Source organism: Trachypithecus francoisi, unplaced genomic scaffold (assembly GCF_009764315.1).
Source record: "Trachypithecus francoisi isolate TF-2019V2 unplaced genomic scaffold, Tfra_2.0 Lachesis_group14, whole genome shotgun sequence".
Taxonomy (NCBI): Eukaryota; Metazoa; Chordata; class Mammalia; order Primates; family Cercopithecidae; genus Trachypithecus; species Trachypithecus francoisi.
The window spans coordinates 27,699,514-27,719,451 of record NW_022681459.1 but is presented as its reverse complement, the minus strand read 5'-3'; the positions used below and the strand labels follow the sequence as shown (position 1 = coordinate 27,719,451).

General features: G+C 39.4%; 1 non-coding gene across 1 annotated transcript; it reads right to left on the bottom strand.

Annotated features, from left to right (window-relative positions):
* Positions 1-10,247: 10,247 nt before the first annotated feature.
* Positions 10,248-10,383, bottom strand: LOC117096771. Its single transcript, XR_004442622.1, has one exon. It is a non-coding gene; the product is annotated as a small nucleolar RNA SNORA51 (small nucleolar RNA).
* Positions 10,384-19,938: the final 9,555 nt, after the last annotated feature.

Sequence of the window (19,938 nt, the reverse complement as noted above, 5' to 3'; positions counted from 1 at the left end):
CAGAAAAGTTCCTTTGTCTCCCTCTCAGGGTGTGTGATGGGGGTGTGGCTGGCTTTTTTGGTGCCTCACTGCTCAAATTTCTAGGGGAGGGCATACACACGGGCAGGCTGTGGGGCTCCGACCCCACGGCAGCATCTAGAGGTGAATGTTTACAGCTCCTGAGGCCCCAGTGTGTGTGTGTTACCATGTACCCTATTCGTTTAGCATCTGCAGGTGGCTTGTGTGCAACAGATTAATTAGACTCCTGGCTTATTACAAGGACAGAGGGCTTTTCTGTATCCCGGGATTTCTTGCCTTGGTGTACCAGAAGAATCGGATCACACCTGGGCTTGGAGAATGAGTGCAAGGTTTTGTTGAGTGGAGGCAGCTCTCAGCAGATGGGGGAGCCAGAAGGGAGACGGACTGGGAAGGTGGTTTTCCCCTGGAGTTGGGCCGCACAGCCACTGGGGCTGTCTTCCCACTGTCACAGTCAAACTCGGCATTCACTGGTCAATGGCCTGTTGGCTTCTGTCGGTGTGCTCTTACACTGGTGCGTTCCTCCTGAAGTCCAGCCACTTGTGTTTTTTTCCACCGATGTCTTCCTCTCAACATCCAGCTGCTGTGTGTGTGCCCGCTAGAGTCTCAGGGTTTTTATAGGCACAGGATGGGGGCGTGGCGGGCCAGGGTGGTCTTTGGAATTGCAACATTTGGGCACAAAAACAGAAACGTCTGCCCTCACCTAGGTCCATGGGCACAGGCCTGGGAGTAGAGCCCTAGTCAGGGACCACACCCTCCTCTACCCAACACTTCCCTGACCCCTTCTGTATCACTGTTCCTTCATTAATTAGATAGTATGCATTTTTAAAAATTATAAAGTGTCTAGGTATCTGGCAGCATTACTCAATAGGAAACTCCAATAGAGGAGTAAAATTATTTCTCCAAGGTCAACAAAATTAATAAATACAAAGCCTTCATCACCAGAGTTGTGGTGGAAAACTCTTTGCACTATGTGTAATTGAAACATGAAACCAGCGATGTATTTACCTTCAGTGTACATTGTTCATTGAATGTCATTATGTTGTCAATTATTGACTTCCTACCACATGTGACAATTACATGTAGCAGGCAGACATGTGCTTCTGCCTTCCCTGCCCTGAGTACCAGACTACTCTCAACTCTGGGCACCAAGGTGGCAAGATACTGTTGATGGAGTTGCGAATGGAAACAGGAAGATTTGGCATCTGAATCTTGAAAACTCTTGACTAAAATCCTCTTTAGATATAGAGATTTCATAACTTCTTAAAGTGAAGTTTGTTTTGCTCATGGCAACCATACCTATCTGCTGATCGATTATGTTTCTTTTTCGAGAAAAATTATGTATCCTGCATCAGCAAGGATTCATGAACTAAAGGACTCACAGAGTAGAACTCTCCACTTTTGAAACTGAGGAGCCAAGGGCCAAAGAGAAAACGTGACCTAGATTTAGTTATCATTATTTATTGTTTTAAAGGGGGGACAATCAAATTAATGAAGGTAGTTAAAAATACATTGCATTCTTATTAAATACATTCTGTAGGATTTATGCCTGATGATCATGAACATCAAATTTGACTTCCCTGTTGAGCAAAATGAACTATAATCAAGTGGAACGAATTGCATTGCTATTATCCCTTCTTGTTGATTTGTGTCAGCACATGGTAACTCAGCTGAAATGGGCTTTGTTTGCTTAGCTCTTCTCCTAAGAAGAACAGTGTGCCATTTACTGTGAGTTTGCACTGGGTTTCTATCTACTGACTGCTTATACTGACCTTACTTTTTAAGAGTTCTGTCTCACTCCTTAATACAGCATATGCCAATGGGAAACACATACCTTATGCCTGGCTTTGTTCTATAGCAGAGTTTCTCAACCTCAGCTCATTGACATTTGGAACAAAATAATTATTTTTCCCGGGGAGGGAGTGGCGGACTGCCCTGTGCATTTTTAAATATATTTTTAAAATTTTTTAATTGACACATAATTATTGTACCTTTTTATAGGGCACAATGTAATGCTTTGAAATGTGTATACATTGTTTAATGATCAAATCAGGATAATTAGCATATCCATCACCTCAAACATTATCATTTCTTTGTGGGGAACACACAAAATCCTCTATGACAGCTATTTTAAAATGTGCAATACCTTTTTGTTGACTGTAGTTGCCAGACCATACAACAGGACACCAGAACTTCTCCTTTCTCATCGTTAAGTTTGTACCCATTGACCCTCCACTCCCCATCTCCCTATTCCCATTCCTTACCCTGTTCTATTCCCTAGTTTTATAAGATTGACTTTAGATTTCACATATGAGCGAAAACGTGATATTCGAGGGGTTAATATTCAGAATACATAAGGAACTCAAATCAACAGCAAAAAACAATAAGCAAAAAAAAAAAAAAAAAAAGACATACAAATCAACAGCAGGTATATGAAAACATTCTCAGCATCACTAATCATCAGAGAAATGTAAGTCCAAACCACAGTGAGGCATCACCTCACTTCAGTTAGAATGGCTATTATCAAAAAGACGTGGTAAGATAACAAGGATTTCTGAGGATGTGGAGAAAGGAAACCCTTACACACTGTGAGTGGAAATATAAATTAGTAAAGCCATTATGGAAAAAAGTATAGAAGTTCCTCATAAAACTAAAAGTGGACCTACCATACGATCCAGTACTTTCACTCCTGAGTATACGTCCAAAGGAAATGTCCTGTGTATTTTAAGATGTTTAGCAGTATCCCTGGCCTCTACCCACAAGATGTCAGTACCACCCACCCTCTTACTCCCAGTTGTGACAACCAAGAATGTCTCCAGGCATTCCCAAATGTCCTCAGAAGGTCAAAAATGACCCTGGTGGAGAACCTCTGTTCTACATACAGTAGGGATTCTTGAATTATTGTGAAACACAGAAAGAGTGCTTTTAAGTTGTTTGAAATTTTATTTTATTAGAATCTATGAAAGTCTTTAAAAATTTTTAGTGATACATAATATTTGGACATACTTGTGGGGTACATGTGATATTTTTAAGCAAACAAGCAGAGGCCATTTAAGCTCAGTTCTCTTGTGCTAACTCAAATACAATTATTTGCAATTCCTTATATATACACTGTATCACACTACTTATTTATTTATTTATTTATTTATAGAGAGAAGAAAGTCTTGCTCTGTTGCCCAGGCTGGAGTGCAGTGGCACAGTCTTGGCTCACTGCAACCTCCATCTCCCAGGTTCAAGCAATTCTATCTCAGCCTCCCAGGTAGCTGGGACTATAGGCGCGCACCACCACGCCCGGCTAATTTTTGTATTTTTAGTAGACATGGGGTTTCACCATATTGGCTAGGCTGGTCTCAAACTCCTGACCCCATGCTCCGCCCACCTTGGCCTCCCAAAGTCCCAGGATTACAGGCGTGAGCTGCCGTGCCCGGCCACACACTACATATATTTTCATCCATTCTTACGTTAGTGTTTGTTTTATTTTCTTCTCAAGAACCTATCAAATATAAAAATATTTAATGCATTTAAATTGTTAACAGCAATCTTTGATTTTGAAATATTTTTCGTGAAAAGCGTATTTTCTGGAAGATAATAGCATTGCATTGAATCCTGCTTCTCTTAATTGACTTGCTACACTTATTGCAGAGAATTATTTTCTCTTGAAGAAAGATAGTATTTAAAGGAAGGTATAACTACTGACCTGTGTGCCTTTAGAATGGGAGCAAGTAAGTGGATTGCCAAAATTCAACTGGAAGTTTGTAGTTTTATGGCTCCTAGAATTTATTCCAGGAGAAATTTATTCTACGATTGCAAGCTAATCTACTTCACATATAATTTAGGGCAAATGAATAATGTCATTAAGGAAACATATTCATTTAGAGTCGTTAAATGCCTTCTGATAGATGCAAGATCTGAAATAATATAAATATATGCTTATATTAGGAGTCAGGGGCAACAAAGTTTAGAGTCTAGAATGATGTATGAAGGAAGGTCACGTGTTTTATGATTTGATTTAAACTACCCTAGTGATTCAAGTTACCTAGAACCAATAATCAACAGGGTGTTTTATATGTGTATGTACACACACACACACACACACACACACACAGAGAGAGAGAGAGAGAGACTTTAAGGAATTGGCCCACACAATTGTGGGGTTGGCATGTCTGTAATCTATAGGGCAGAGCAAGAGGCTGGAAGCTCAAGAAGGATTTCTATTTTTATGTTACAGTCTTGAGTCAGAATTTCTCCTCTGGGTATCTTAGTCTATTTGGGCTGTCACAGCAAAATACCATAAACTGGGTGGCTTGTAAACAATAGAAATTTCTTCCTCACAGTACTGGAGGCTGAGAAATCCAGAACAAGGCACCAGCACATCCAGTATCTGATGAGGTTCACAGACAGCGCCTTCCTGCTTTGTCCTCAGATGGCCAAAGGGGCGAGGAGTCTCTCTCAGGTGTCTTTTAAGAGGTCACAAAACCACTCATGAGGGCTCTCAAATCCCCATCTCCTAATACCATCACCTTGCAGGTAAGAATTTCAACACAGAAATTTTGGGTAGATTCAGTCATTCAGACCATAGCACTGAGAATTTTTTTTTTTTCATAAGGTTCTCAACTGACTGGATTGTAGATATTAAGCATATCTACCATATACCTTCACAGCAATACCCAGATTAGTGTTTGATGAAATAAGTAGGTATTACTGCAGCCTAGCCAAGCTCACACATAACATCGTCATATATTTACACACACCTAGGAAGAGTGAAATAAAGGGCTATCTGGACATTTTCTTGAATTACCAGATTCATAAATACAGGTATGTACCACATAATGGCATTTCAGTCAACATCAGACTACATGTATGACAGTAATCCCATAAGATTATAATACTGCATTTTATTGTAACACTTTTATGCTTGGGTATGTTTAGAAATGAAGTACTTAACATTGTGTTCCCATTGCCTACAGTATTTATGCAGTAACATGCTATACGGGTTAGTAGCTTAGGAGCAATAGACTACACAATAAAGCCTAGGCATGTAGTAGGTTATGCCATCTAGGTTTGCATAAGCACATTCTATGATATTTGCATGATAATGAAATTGCCTAATGACATACTTATCAGAACATATCCCACTGTTAAACCATGCACAGTTGTATCATGATGGATGAATATTCTTCCTATAATTCAATGAAGTATAATTTTAAGGTATTAGGTGGCAAATATATGTATATAAGGGCAAACTGCATTGAAAATATGTGCAGATGGTCTGCGAGGCTCTTTGACAGACTGGCTGCCACATGTCAGCAGATGACTGGGCTTGTGCCTCACCCAGCAAGACAGGACACATCTCAGGCCTTCAGAGTTTCTTGCAAATGGTCAGAACTCAAGGGTCCATTGGAATGCACACACAGATTCCTATTGAATTGGAATATCGGCTATTCACTCTGTGTTTAGGAATACTCAGTATTGAGGTTCACTAATACCCATCACGGAGGTTCTATGTGCCCTCCTTGGTCCCCTGTGTCCCTGGACCCAAGGTGTGCCTACCTTCTGCATGAAGCACCCAGATCTCCGTGAAGCAAGAGTCTGCAGAGTCCAGAAAAGCATGGGACCCAGAGGCTGACACTCGGGCTGAAGCTCACACTCAGAGCCATGTGCAGGACCAAACGGGTGATTAAAAATGAGAGCACTGAGCTGGACCCAGACTGAACTCAGGAACAGGCAGCAGCAACAAATTTCCAGTAATGAGAGTCTGCCAGAAACACAGCACTGTCACTTTCCTCCTGCCACCTCAGGAGTTAAGCCTAGGCAGGTCTCAGTGCCCACAGAAGCACCCAGAACTGCATCCCAAAGAGGGGATCAGAGAGGAAGCACTTCGGTTTTTTTCACAGCTCCTATTTATGTGTTTTTGTGACATGCACTGTCCTGTTTTCATGGTTTTGTTGAAGTTCCAGGTAGAGTGGGCTAATGCACATTAAGACTGAAAGCAGAATGTTAAATGGTGTCATAGACGTATTAGAAAAGGATGGCTTAGAGATGATCTGAGTCAATCTTGTGCGAAAACTGATAAAAATGAGACCCTAACAATGTTATATGGCAGCCTGCAAAGGCTGGCTTTGGGTTCCAGAAGAAAATGTGTGTATGTGTGTGTTGTTTGTGTGTGTGTGTGTATAGATGTGTGTATGTTGGTATATGTGTATGTGTATATATATGTATATACAGAGACAGTATATAAGGTGAATATGTACATTTGCATTTATATATAAGTATTTAAATACATATATATACACACAAAGTGTATGTGTGTGGGGGTGCATATATATGTGCGCATATATATGTATATGCAGAGAGAGAGTATATAAGGTGAATAGGTACATTAGTATTTATATGTAAATATATACGGTGTATATATACGTAAGGTGTGTGGGGGTATATATGTGCGTGCATATATTTAATACATGTATATACATACACAGTATATTAGGTATATATACATATGTTAATATATGGTGTATATATATGGTATATATGTATGTGTGTATATATATGTATATTTACACAAAGAGTATGAATATATGTGTATATATAAATATATAAGGTGTGTGTATGTGTATATATATATATATATGGTGTGTGTGCGTGTGTGTGTATCCGGATTTGCTACTGTCTAATGAATAAACAGATCTGGATTTGAAACACAATGGTGTATATGAACGCTAGCAGAAATAAGCCCATCAAATTTCTCCCACACTGGGGCACTGCAGAGTCCTTCCCTTCTCGAATGTTCTCCCTGGCACTTGTGTTTCTTTCCTTATTGACCTCTGCCTAGTTGCAGATAGAGATGGATTTTGACAGAACCGGGAAGAGTTGTTCTATCTCCATGGCAACGTCAATTCACATTCTCCAGGTACATTGGCCGCCACTGCCTAAATGAAGGCTCCTGAAGGCTCTGTGTGTTGCCGTGCCTGGCCAAAAATAACTTGGCATGCCACCGTTCCTCACAGCCCCATGGAGAGAGGCATTAAACTGACTGGATGCCAACTGTCAACTCTGTTCCCGTCTTCCTGCTAAAGAGGAAGAAACAGGAACTGCCAGTGTTTGGGGGAGGGGAGCCAGTGAGGCTGCTACATTGTTTCCATGGTCTGAGAAATACCTCCTTTCCTCTGTTGAATGGAACATGAAATACATTCTAACTTGTTCACCCCAGGGGCACCAGATAATTTGTATTTCAGCAGAAGTATTATAATTACATAGTTTAGAGTTAGAATTAATTAGCATTTGGGGAAGTAGTGATAAAACCAAGCAGTTATTAAAAAATTAATTTTAATAGAGGTCAGTTTGGAGAGAGTACTTGGTTTTCTTTTGAAAGATTGTGTGTGTGTCTGTGTGTGTGGTGGGGGAGATAAAAAATAAAATTATTAAATGATCCTTTAATCAACCTGAAATGTGAACCACCTTATCATTAGATGCCATCGCTGGATGTTAAAATCCAAATCAGCAGCACACACGCAGAACATATTTCAAAAGATGTCAAGAGTTAGGTGAATCTTTGAGGGTTATCTACGAAGAAAAAGAAAGTTTTGTAGTATCCTTTAAAAAGTATATCATGTTTCCAAGAATATGGGTCATAGCAACCTTCTTGATGTTAAACACTCACGAATGATTTCGTATACTATACTAGACACATGAGATACTTAATAATAATTAAATATTGTCAGAAGAATAATTTTTGAAATCAGTTAACATTGCCTATGAGTGTACTGAGTGTGAAGCTCTCCTGGGAGGGCTTGCACACCCAGGAATGAAGTCGAATATTTGCCCTCGTGAAGTTTTAACTTTGTTTTGAGTGAGGAGTCAGAAAAGATTGTACTTTTTAAAAGTATTTTTACCTTCAATTGGAGTTTTACAACACTCCTCTAAGTCCTTAAAATCAAAGACCATCACAGTTAAATTTTAATTTTTTTCTGAAATTGATCACCATTCCGTGGTTGTGTAAAAGACCCTCCTTGTTCTCAGAGGATAATGTTGAAACCTTTGGGGAGAAAGGTACATTATGTATGCAACTTACTCTCCAATTGTTCAGCAGCAACAATAATTGTTTTCGTTAGAATGAGAAAAAGGGAAAGCAATGGAGAAAATGAGGCAACTTGTTATCAAGTGGTGAGTGGAAGAGGAAGGTATGCTACAGTTTATTGTACTATTCTTATAACTGTTCCTTCATTTGTATATTTTTTTTAAAAACAAGTTAATGCAGTCTATAGCTTTAGGCAAAAACTCTTTTTCAAGGAAAAGGAACAGTGTGCAAAATTTGTTTTAATTTTTTTTAAATGAATTCCCAGACTTTTTGAAAATCTACAATGACAACACTTGTAAATATATACTTCTTTAGTTTTCAGATTATAGTAGGAATTACCCTACTAATATTCTGAAATAAGAAGTTGCCTTTACGGATATACCAGTATTTTTAAGCAGTGCCAATTTCTGAGTAATCTTTTCTTAACTTTGCTTCCGAAAATTTGAAAAATGTCCTTTCATCAAAAGCTATACGCTGCATTCGTTTAGCTTTTCCTTTTCCTTCCAAGACAACATCCTTGCTGCAGTTTGGGGACAGAATGATCAGCTGACCCACTCCACATCTTTATACTTGAAATCAAAGTTGTTCCCTTTAAAAAGCTCACTGGAGAGGAATTTGTGGGATTTGATAAGCTCTGTTGATGGTTTAATAATTATGAATGTTTCACAGACATTATACATTAATCCCACATTTACTAGCATAAGAGCAAAACTAAGGAATGAAAGCAAATTGTTCTGCAGGGTCCATTTGTGTATGCTATTATCATGCCCCATAAAGAAAACAAAATCTTTCATAAAGGATCGTTAGTTTTTTCATCTTACTTACACCATTAGATGTTGCCACAGAACATTGGAATATGCATTGGTGCAACCTGAATTGTCTGTCTGCTGTTCATTGAAATCTCTATCCATTTTATGCATTGTCAAAAAGGAAAGCAAAGAACCAAAAATACACAGTTTATTTTAAATTAGGAGATAAGCTTTGATATTCTGATGTGTTAAGTTGAAGCCTGGAGCATTTTCTCGCTAATCCAGTGTGAGTTTCTAACAGTAAGCTCTGTTTTAAGAGGAAAAAGGGTGATGTAGCCCAATTAATAAGACGGCCTTGTTCATTTTCCCTGGGATGGTGAAGCATTGCATGGCTCCCTGGCTCCGTGAAAATAGGGTGGAAAAACGATTCAGGAATTGTAAAGTGAGCATGCAGGGCTCTGCAACAGCTCTCCTGTATCTCTTTGGGAATAAGGAGTAGGGTTCATCATACTTGTCCAGTTTTCTTTGCACTTGCCACTGTTTTACTCTTAAATTATTTTGGGAGGTTGCTTTCATTTTGGCATATTTTTTGAAGAAAAATGTGTGCCTCCAAGTTCATGCCCAGGTTGTCTGTCCTGATCACACAAATGGCCTTGGAGGTTTCTTATGAATTCTGTGTGCAATCTCTCACTGCATTGCTTACCTAGCAGTTTTGAGTGCAAAGCCTTGAAAATTAATGAAGTGCCTTTCTATTTTCTGTTCCAATCTGTGATCTGGTGCCTGGAGGATATTTTGACTATTTTTGACTTCACTTATGTTTTGTTGTTGTTGTTGTTACATAAAGTTTTTTATTTTTAAATTCTCTCTCTAATATGTTATTTTTCTTTTATTCTGTCCATTCATTCAACACCCATGTTGACATAGTTTGGATATTTGTCCCTCCAAATCTCGTATTGAAATTTGGCCCCTAATGTTGAAGGTGGGGCATAGTGGAAGGTGTTTAGGTCATAGGGACAGATGCCTCATGTATAGCTTGGTGGCATCCCTGTGATAATGAGTGAGTTCTTTTTCTATTAGTTTATGCAAGAGCTGTTGAAGAGAGACTGACACTTCCCACCATCACTCTTGCTCTTTCTCTGGTCGGGTGACCCACCTGCTCCCTCTTCACCTTCCACCATGATTTGAAACTCCCTGGGGCCCTCACCAGAAGCAGATGTTGGTGCCGTGCTTCTTGTACAACCTGCAGAACCATAAGCCAAATCAATCTTTTCTTTGTGAATTACCCATCCTCACGTATTCCCTGATAGCAGCACCAAACAGACTAAGACGTATATGCATAGTTGTGTTCTTAGATTTTGTGGTTGTTCCCAAGATAGTTCTTCCTTTCTTTTTTTCTTTTCCTTGATCCATGTCTCTTCATTCACATTACAGATCAGGCACAGGACCTAGGCTGAAGTATGTATGGGGTAGGTAGGTTACTTTCTCTCCTCTTTCTATGCAGTCAGTGTAAGAATCCCAGCACTTTGGGAGGCCAAGGCGGGCGGATCACCTGATGTCGGGAGTTCAAGACCAGCCTGACCAACATGGAGAAATACCATCTCTACTAAAAATATAAAAAATTAGCAGGGCATGGTGGCACATGCCTATAATACCAGCTAATCGGGAGGCTGAGGTAGGAGAATTGCTTGAACCTGGGAGGCAGATGTTGCAGTGAGCTGAGATTGCACCATTGCACTGCCGCCTGGGCAACAAGAGCGAAACTCCGTCTCAAAAAAATAAAAACAAAAATAAAAATAAAAAAATAGTGGAGGAAATGGGCAAGCATTGAAGCTGAGAATTTTCTATGGTCCCTTCCCTTCCCTGCAGTTCTGGGACTGGCCACTAGGGACGCAGTTGTGCTGTTAATGGGTCTCAGGAGAGGCCTTGCCCAGGTGTGAACAAGGGAAGTTAGAGCACTATTACTTTTATGGCATCTAACTATACGGTAGTATAAATTCACTATGATAACTTCACTGAGCAAAGGTACAAATCGACAAATGGACAACAATTTCTATCATTGATTAATCAAATAGTCAGAAGTCAGTAATCTGCTAAGAATATTCCGACCTCTACTGGCCCTTGGCAATAGATGGAGACAGAACAATGCCACCATGGTAAAGATAGCCTCCCACTCTCTCCTCTCCCACTTCTCCTACAGGCTTTGAGGATCACCAGGTTTCACTCCTTCATTCACAGGTCTCTGACGTTTTAGAGTCCGGAACATCACAAGATACCCATAATTTCCCATAACGTGAAGTAATAGAGATAAGATTTAGTAGGAGAGTAAACCTACATCTCTCCTTGGTGTTGTATCCCCAGTGTGCAGTGGGGTAGTTTCCCAGAGTAGGTGTGAAGTCAGTGTTTGTGGAATAACAGATACAAAAGAAAATAGACTCAGTTTTGTAAGAAAGAACAAGGTTCACTCAGGACATAACGAACAAGGGAGTTTCTTATGTGTGATCACCGAATTGTATATTGGGAGGGAAAGATCACTGCTATGTTAATTTCCTCCTGCAAACACACACAGTCTCTTCTTGCAAAACAGTGCAACCTATCTCCCTTGCCTTTCTCATTGGAGAAAGCTTTTTGCATGCAGGTGTTTCCCCCAAAAGCAAGACCTCAAATAGAATACTTTTTGTAGGTTGGTGAAAGAGTGACTTACGTATAGGCAGAGGTGCAAAGAGACTGTTTTACTGGAAGTGCAGGATTGTAACTTTATTCCATAAAGAATTATAAAATTTGTAGACTCATGGAATATTAGAACTGAAAATAACATTAGTGATTCTAGTTTCATCTTTTCCGTGTTTTTAGTTGAGGAAGCCTTTTCTTTGGAGAAATGGTGAAGTTAACCACAATCAAATTCATTTTGAATATTTTTGTTATTAAGTAACATACGCTAAATTTATGACATTTATTTTTCAATAAGAGCTGTGACATTGATACTCTAATCAAGAAATTAATGTAATAACTTACATTAAGCTGAATTTCTTGTATTTAAAATTTTATCTATATGTGAATACATTTTTAATGTCACTTTTTATCAGCCCTGTTAACTTGAGGGCTGTGGGGAAATTCCTATTTCTTTATCTATAAAATAAAGATTGTATCATATCTGTTCTGCTTTCCTCTTTTCTCAAAAGTGAGTGAGAAAATGTGAAAGCACTTTATGAACTATAAAGCAATATACCATGAAGAGAATGACACAAATGAATATAATTTTACTATTCTCCCAAATAAATCCAACCTTTATTATTAACACCTATGGGAACAGTGCAAAAACAAGTCTGATACATTTTTTAAAGGTCAGGAATTTTGTAGAATTTTTAAACTATAAAAGAAACATGACATGATTTTCTCAAACATAAATTTCTGGCTTTTATTCGAATACATGAATAAGCACAATACTGATAACCTATGGGTCAGATTTGGCAGGCTTCCAAATTAACGCATCTGGCAGAGGTCTTGTGATCCATGGCAACATCCGGTCCCTGGGTAGGGTCTTATCAGGAGTTCCTCAGATTGTTGACATACTGTTTACTATGTAACTTACAGACACTGAAAAGGATCCTGATTTGTTTCAGAATCAGGAAGTCTGGCTGATGGTCTTGCACACAGACCCTTTAACCTGTATGTTGCAATCTGTAGCCAATGATTGTAACTTCTGTAAGGTACCCTCCAATGAAAAACGATAGCTCTGGTGTGAGGAGTCCCCTTCCTTCTAAACTTTCTTATAAAGGCCTTCCAACTCTGGAACACACCCAACTTTTGTTGACTTCTTGAGTCAGTCCTCACGTTTAGCTTCCAATAAACCTTTGTCAGTCGTCACGTTTGATTTCCAACAAATGTTTATCAAACCATTATCAAGCCTCAACAGTCTTAGTTTTGATCAACAATACTAACATTTTGAGCAACTTATTATTCAAAAATTGATATATATTAATTCCTAAAAGGAGGACTTATTACAATGTAACAACCAGTCATGTATAAAATGCCACTAGAAAATTCCTCATAAAAATACTCTCTCTTTTGAATTAATAAATTCTCCCTTCAATTTCATAGTCTGTTTTTAGAAGCGTAGCCTATATAGCGTTTATTTCTATATTGGACCTGGCTATACTCATTAGTGATTTCATAGTGCTTTCTTTGTTATTTTAGAGTGCTTTAGGAGGGCAATTTTAGATTCTTTTTTCTTTTCTTTTCTTTTTTTTTTAAGACGGAGTCTCGCTCTGTCGCCAGGCTGGAGTGCAGTGGGGCAATCTCAGCTGACTGCAACCTCTACCTCCTGGGTTCAGGCGATTCTCCTGCCTCAGCCTCCTGAGTAGCTGGGACTACAGGTGCGTGCCACCACACCCAGCTAATTTTTTGTGTATTTAGTAGAGACGGGGTTTCACTGTGTTAGCCAGGATGATCTCGATCTCTTGACCTCGTGATCTGCCCACCTCAGCTTCCCATCAGTGCTGGGGTTACAGACGTGAGCCACCTCACCCAGCCTAGGTTCTTTTAGAGAAAAATCAAAGCATTTCTAATAAAGTTTGCTATCTGTTCTAGTTTTGTTTGGCTTCAGAATGCATGTATAAAATTTTTATAACTTCACAGAGTATGAAGGCACTGTGCTCGGGCCTCATTTCTGTTTTTCAGTGTGATTACATATGAGCTCTTTCATAGAAATTTTACTAGCTAATGGTCACTGTGTGTGAAATGCTGCTTATTGATTGGGTTCATGTCTGTGTCTGGTTTTCCTCATCATTCTGAACCCACTACATATTGGCATTTGCCATTGGGGTGAACATACACAGGCCTTTTGGGAAACCAGGCTCAGGCCCCAGGCTCTGAGTCAGAGGAACAAAGGGGAGATGTCATTCCCTCACCTGCTCCCAGTGAAAAATAGAAAATGAAATCCCCTTTGGATACTTGGGAGGAATCTAGCAGTTATTTCTCCAGTGTGAAAGAAAAGGGTCTTGGAGAAAGACCCTTTGCTAATCAATATACAAGTAGGAAAGAGTAGAGAGGTGTGACATCTTGGGCTTTAGGGTTCACTGCCTGAACTCCTTTTGAATTCTACTTTCTGTTTTATGTTCTTGCAATGCATGGCTGCAAATGACTGTGCTTTTGGCAACTGAGGGCCTGATGAAAGTTCTTCCCTTGCCTATGTAACAAGTGACACTCACGGACTGACATCAACTTCCAAAAATAGGAAGAATTTTAGAGGAAAAAAACAACTCTTCAATGAGGACAAGTTGCAGTTTTGTCCACAGAGGAAGCAACAATAACTTTGTGTTTTAGGTATTAGGGAGCTCAGCCATGTTCAGGCCATTTTACCAAATTTAAAATTTTTAACAACCAAAATTTTACCTTAGAAATGTAGTATGTAGCCATCATTCCTTTTGTCAAAATATTGTTTTTCTGGCTGGACACAATGGCTTATGCCTGTAATCCCAGGACTTTGGGAGGCTGAGGCAAGAGGATTACTTGAGGCCAGAAGTTTGAGACCAGCCTGGGCAATAGAAAAAGACCTTGTCTCTACAAAAAAGTAAAAAAATAAATAAATAAAAATTTAAAAATAAATAAATAAATAAATTAGCCAGCTGTGGTGGTTTGCACCTGGGGTCTGAGTGACTCAAGAGGCTTAGGGAGGTGGTTCTCTTGAGCCCAGGAGTTTGAGGCTACTGTGAGCTATGACTGCACCACTGCATTCCAGTCTGGTCGACAGGGCAAGACTCTGTCTTTAAATAATAGTAATAATGATAACAACAACAACAATACTAATTTTAAAATGTTGTTTATCTCCATGTTTAAATGCCAAACTACTTGGTTAGCATTTTTAATTTGATTTAAATTAGCCTGTGCTTGGGATATTTTACCATTACCAATTTGCATTTGAAATACATAATAGAGTTATTCTAATAATCCAAAAACAGACTTTTGAGATCTTTCTCTTCTCTTTTTGATTTATAAATAGCATATAAATTCCCTTTTAAAGTGTGGATGCAGTGTGGCTGTCAGCATATTCCATTTTAGTAATTTCATTATTGATTTATTTCTTTTGTAAAAGTTACAAAAGCAATGGTTATTTGCTTTCGCAAACAGAAGTGACTCAGAATGGTAAATACTTACAGTTCATAGTTTCTTCCCTGCCTGACAGTGTGAGTCAGAAATTAAATAAATCAGTGATGAAATTCCTAGAATGGAATCTGCTGGGACCCACACTGTGTCCACACTCCATTCTCTCCTCTACAACCAAATTAAACATACTCTCTCCAAGTAGGGTGGTTCCGCTTGGCAAAATAAAAGTGACTCAACTCTACCCATTTTCCCACAGGTGCGTTTAGCAAATGCTGGTGGCTTTTGGTTGCAAAGGTCCAAGGATTGGTGCTCTTGGAGAGCAGTTCAGGAAAAGGGCCTGCATGCAGGAATGGAGGGGCAAGGGGGTACAGAGAAAGCTGCCCTGTGCTAATCTGTCCACAGGGAAGCTCCAACAGTCTCCTGTGAATGCAATTTATCTTTATTTATACTTTTTTTTTTTTGTTTTGTTTTTGATTTGTTTTTTTTTTATTATTATTATACTTTAAGTTCTAGGGTACATGTGCATGACGTTTATATCATGTATAACTCCCCAATGCAATCCCTCCCTCCTCCCCCCTCCCCATGATAGGCCCCAGTGTGTGATGTTCCCCTTCCCGAGTCCAAGTGATCTCATTGTTCAGTTCCCACCTATGAGTGAGAACATGCGGTGTTTGGTTTTCTCTTCTTGTGATAGTTTGCTAAGAATGATGGTTTCCAGCTGCATCCATGTCCCTACAAAGGACGCAAACTCATCCTTTTTGATGGCTGCATAGTATTCCATGGTGTATATGTGCCACATTTTCTTAATCCAGTCTGTCACAGATGGACATTTGGGTTGATTCCAAGTCTTTGCTATTGTGAATAGTGCCGCAATAAACATACGTGTGCATGTGTCTTTGTAGTAGAGTAATTATAATCCTTTGGGTATATACCCAGTAGTGGGATGGCTGGGTCATATGGTACATCTAGTTCTAGATCCTTGAGGAATCGCCATACTGTTTTCCATAATGGTTGAACTAGTTTACAATCCCACCAACAGTGTAAAAGTGTTCCTATTTCTCCACATCCTCTCCAACACCTGTTGTTTCCTGACTTCTTAATGATTGCCATTCTAACTGGTGTGAGATGGTATCTCATTGTGGTTTTGATTTGCATTTCTCTGATGGCCAGTGATGATGAGCATTTTTTCATGTGTCTGTTGGCTGTATGGATGTCTTCTTTTGAGAAATGTCTGTTCATATCCTTTCCCCACTTTTTGATGGGGTTGTTTGTTTTTTTCTTGTATATTTGTTTGAGTTCTTGGTAGATTCTGGATATTAGCCCTTTGTCAGATGAGTAGGTTGCAAAAATTTTTTCCCATTCTGTAGGTTGCCTGTTCACTCTGATGGTAGTTTCTTTAGCTGTGCAAAAGCTCTTTAGTTTAATTAGATCCCATGTGTCAATTTTGGCTTTTGCTGCCGTTGCTTTTGGTGTTTTAGACATGAAGTCCTTGCCCATGCCTATGTCCTGAATGGTACATTTTTAAAAATTTAATTTAATTTTATTTTTTTTGAGACGGAGTCTCGCTCTGTCGCCCTGGCTGGAGTGCAGTGGCCAGATCTCAGCTCACTGCAAGCTCCGTCTTCTGGGTTTACGCCATTCTCCTGCCTCAGCCTCCGAGTAGCTGGGACTACAGGCGCCCGCCACCTCGCCTGGCTAGTTTTTTTTTTTTTTTTTTGTATTTTTTAGTAGAGATGGGGTTTCACCGTGTTAGCCAGGATGGTCTCAATCTCTTGACGTCATGATCCGCCCGTCTCGGCCTCCCAAAGTGCTGGGATTACAGGCTTGAGCCACCACACCCATTTATCTTTATTTGTACTTTTTTTTTTTGAGACAGAGTCTTGCTGTGCTCTATCACCCAGGCTGTAGTGCAGTGGCATGATCACTATAATCTCCACCTTCCAGGCTCAAGAGATACTCCTGCCTCAGCCTTCTGAGTAGCTGGGACTACAGTTGCACAACACCATGCCTATCTAACTTTTGTATTTTTTGTAGAGAGGGAGTTTCACTATGTTCCCCAGGCTGGTCCCAAACTCCTGAGCTCGAGTGATCCACTCACCTCAGCCTCCCAAAGAGCTGAGATTACAGATGTGAGTCACCACATCCAGCTGTAAATGCAAGTTATATTCACAAATGTAAGACAGACGTTAGAGTACACGATTTGCCTGCTATAGAAATACAGCAGTGTGTATGTGAAAATGTAAGTGCTGTATTTTTTACCCGTAAGAAAAATAGAAGAGCTATATGCTTTAATGATGCATAGGACTATTTTCTGAAATCTGCTACTGGTATTGAATGGTTGTGGCTGTTGTTTATTTATTTATTTGTTTATCATCATCATCATCATCATCATTTGAGACGTAGTCTAGCTCTGCCACCTAGGCCGGAATGCAGTGACGTGATCTCGGCTCACTGCAACCTCCACCTCCAGGGTTCAAGCGATTCTCCTGCCTCAGTCTCCTGAGTAGCTGGGATTACAGGCGTGCACCACCACGCCTGGCTAATTTTTGTATTTTTAGTAGAGACAAGGTTTCACCATGTTGGTCAGGCTGGTGTTGAACTCCTGACCTCATGATCCGCCCACCTCAGCCTCCCAAAACGCTGGTATTACAGGCGTGAGTCACCATGTCCGGCCAAGCTGTGGCTGGTATTTTAACATAGAAAGTCTATTTTCCAATCAAAGTGTAACTTCTCTGATAATATGCTTTGTATTTGTGATTAATGTTTTAGTAATAGTAGGACAAATAGTTTTTTTCCTTTTTTGATTACCACTAGACCAATAGTTTTTGTATTATGGTTGAAGTTGATATTTTAGTAACAGAATAAGAAAATATATCTTTTTCCCTTTATAACCACCAATCTGATGTTTCCCATGTAACAGTTTTAAAAATACTTCTTCCTGGATGTACCTAGTGATTCCTGAATTTTCTTACTATAGCTTAGCCACTGTTAGTGGCTCTTTGCTTTAAATAATCTTGACACATAGTCCTCATCACAGATCCACATTTTCTTTGGCCATATATACAAACTTGACAGTATGGTGTTGGAAACGTGAAAGGGCTGCTAACTCTCCTGAATCTGCTGTCATTGGTTATTGAACACCATTTAAGCACTTTATATCTGAATGAAGCCGATTTTGTTTGAGCCACTTGATTTTTCCAATGAAGCAAGGAGGAGCAAATAAGTGGTAAAAACAACCTTGGTTTGTTTTATTTTTCCTCCATGAAGTGAGTCTGGGGCTCCCACTGATATTTTTCATGTTTATCATGGACGTCCCAGGCAGTAGCAAGTTCTGAGAAATGGTATCTAACCTTTCAAATTGAAGATTTTATTTGCTAGAATATTCATTCTTTCTTGCTTATCTCAAAATCAGGTGGGATGAGCATCGTTACTGTCCCCTCGCGCACGAGCTTAAGATCAGTTGGTAGCTAAGCCTTGCCGATGCTTATTCGTCTTTGAGATTAACAGAGTAGCTTATAAAATGCATTACTTATTTTTGAAATGCAAGCATGAAGTGCATTAGTAACAAAGCTCCTTCAGTAAATCTTCAAGAATCTGGAAAAAAAAGCACAAGTCAGTTCAAGAGTATTCTATCCATGGTTCACTTTGCAGCAGTGACTTTATATCTTGTTGTGTGTGTGCGTGGTTCTTTGCATCACTTTGAACATCTTCTTGAGTGAAAATGAGTCAGATACAGCTACTTTGCTCATCTCCTATAGACACACACTTTCATTAATAGAGTTGTTGGTGAAGTGTTAAAAGTCAAGAATGTTGTTACCACCACACGTAGAGGGACTGGATATGGGGAGCGTAGTGGGATTTTAAATGAGAAGCACTGCATATCACAGTCATAGAGCAGCTCCCTGAGTGATTTTACGTGATGAGCCGAGCTTCCCCAAAGAGCAATTTAATTGGCGTATTTGAAGCTAGAAGTTTCTGACAGCCACCCCAGACCTTAGCACCAGCCTGTTCTCTTAGTAAGGGTCCCTGTAAACAGGTGGGAAAATTAAGGCACTCCAAATGTTTATCAAGTGTAGAACATTCATTATAGTATTTACCTTTTAGAGGTATTCTCTGAAATTCCATAAGGCAGTTTAAGCAAGCCACCAGCTGTTGTAAAGGGAATGAGAAAGCTCTGACTAATAGACTTCTTAGAATTTACCAGACTCTTTTTTTCTCAGAATGCTATGAATTAATCATAGACTTTTGCTAGACTTTCCTCTTCTTATCAAATAGCAAATAAACTGGCTAAAAATAACTGGAAGAAATCTTTTAGCATGTAAGAGAATACTCACCTACATGGAAATAGCTCTATCCTGTTTTCTTTTGTAAAATTGCAAAAAAGAAAAAAAAAAGTCATTTCAAACTGTGCTGAATGTTTGGCAGGTTTTGAACCCAGCTGCCTGTCATGGTTTGGGTCTCTGTACTGTGTGCGTTGTGAGTGATGGTAGGCTAGATCCACTTCCACTGGTTTTTCTAACTCATTCTTCTCAAAGTTGCTGCAAGACTTTCCCGTTATTTCCGGTTACCTGTGAAATGGGCAGTGAGGACATGGGACACAGTGTCACAAAACGAAGTCATTGATAGGCTCTTACCTTCCACCTGGTGGGGGCCTCAGTCTTCCTTTTGAATCTTCTGAGTAACATAGCACCAGAGAACCATATAAACAGCCCTTGATTTCCAGCCTCAGAGGCAGACATGAGAGGTGGTATGATAGTCAACTTTTACTGTATCTTATTCATATACTATACAAATAAGGGAATAAATACAAATAATAAGATTCTTTTCTGATAATAAAATAATGCATGTTTCCACTGGATAGTTTTAAAACTACAAATAGTTACTAAGAAAAAAATAAAATCCACTTACAGTTTCACCCCCAGAGATACGTAATCAGGGCCTCTGTATTGAACAGTTCAAGGGGGGAGTCCAGGTTCCATTGGAACACGGCATGGA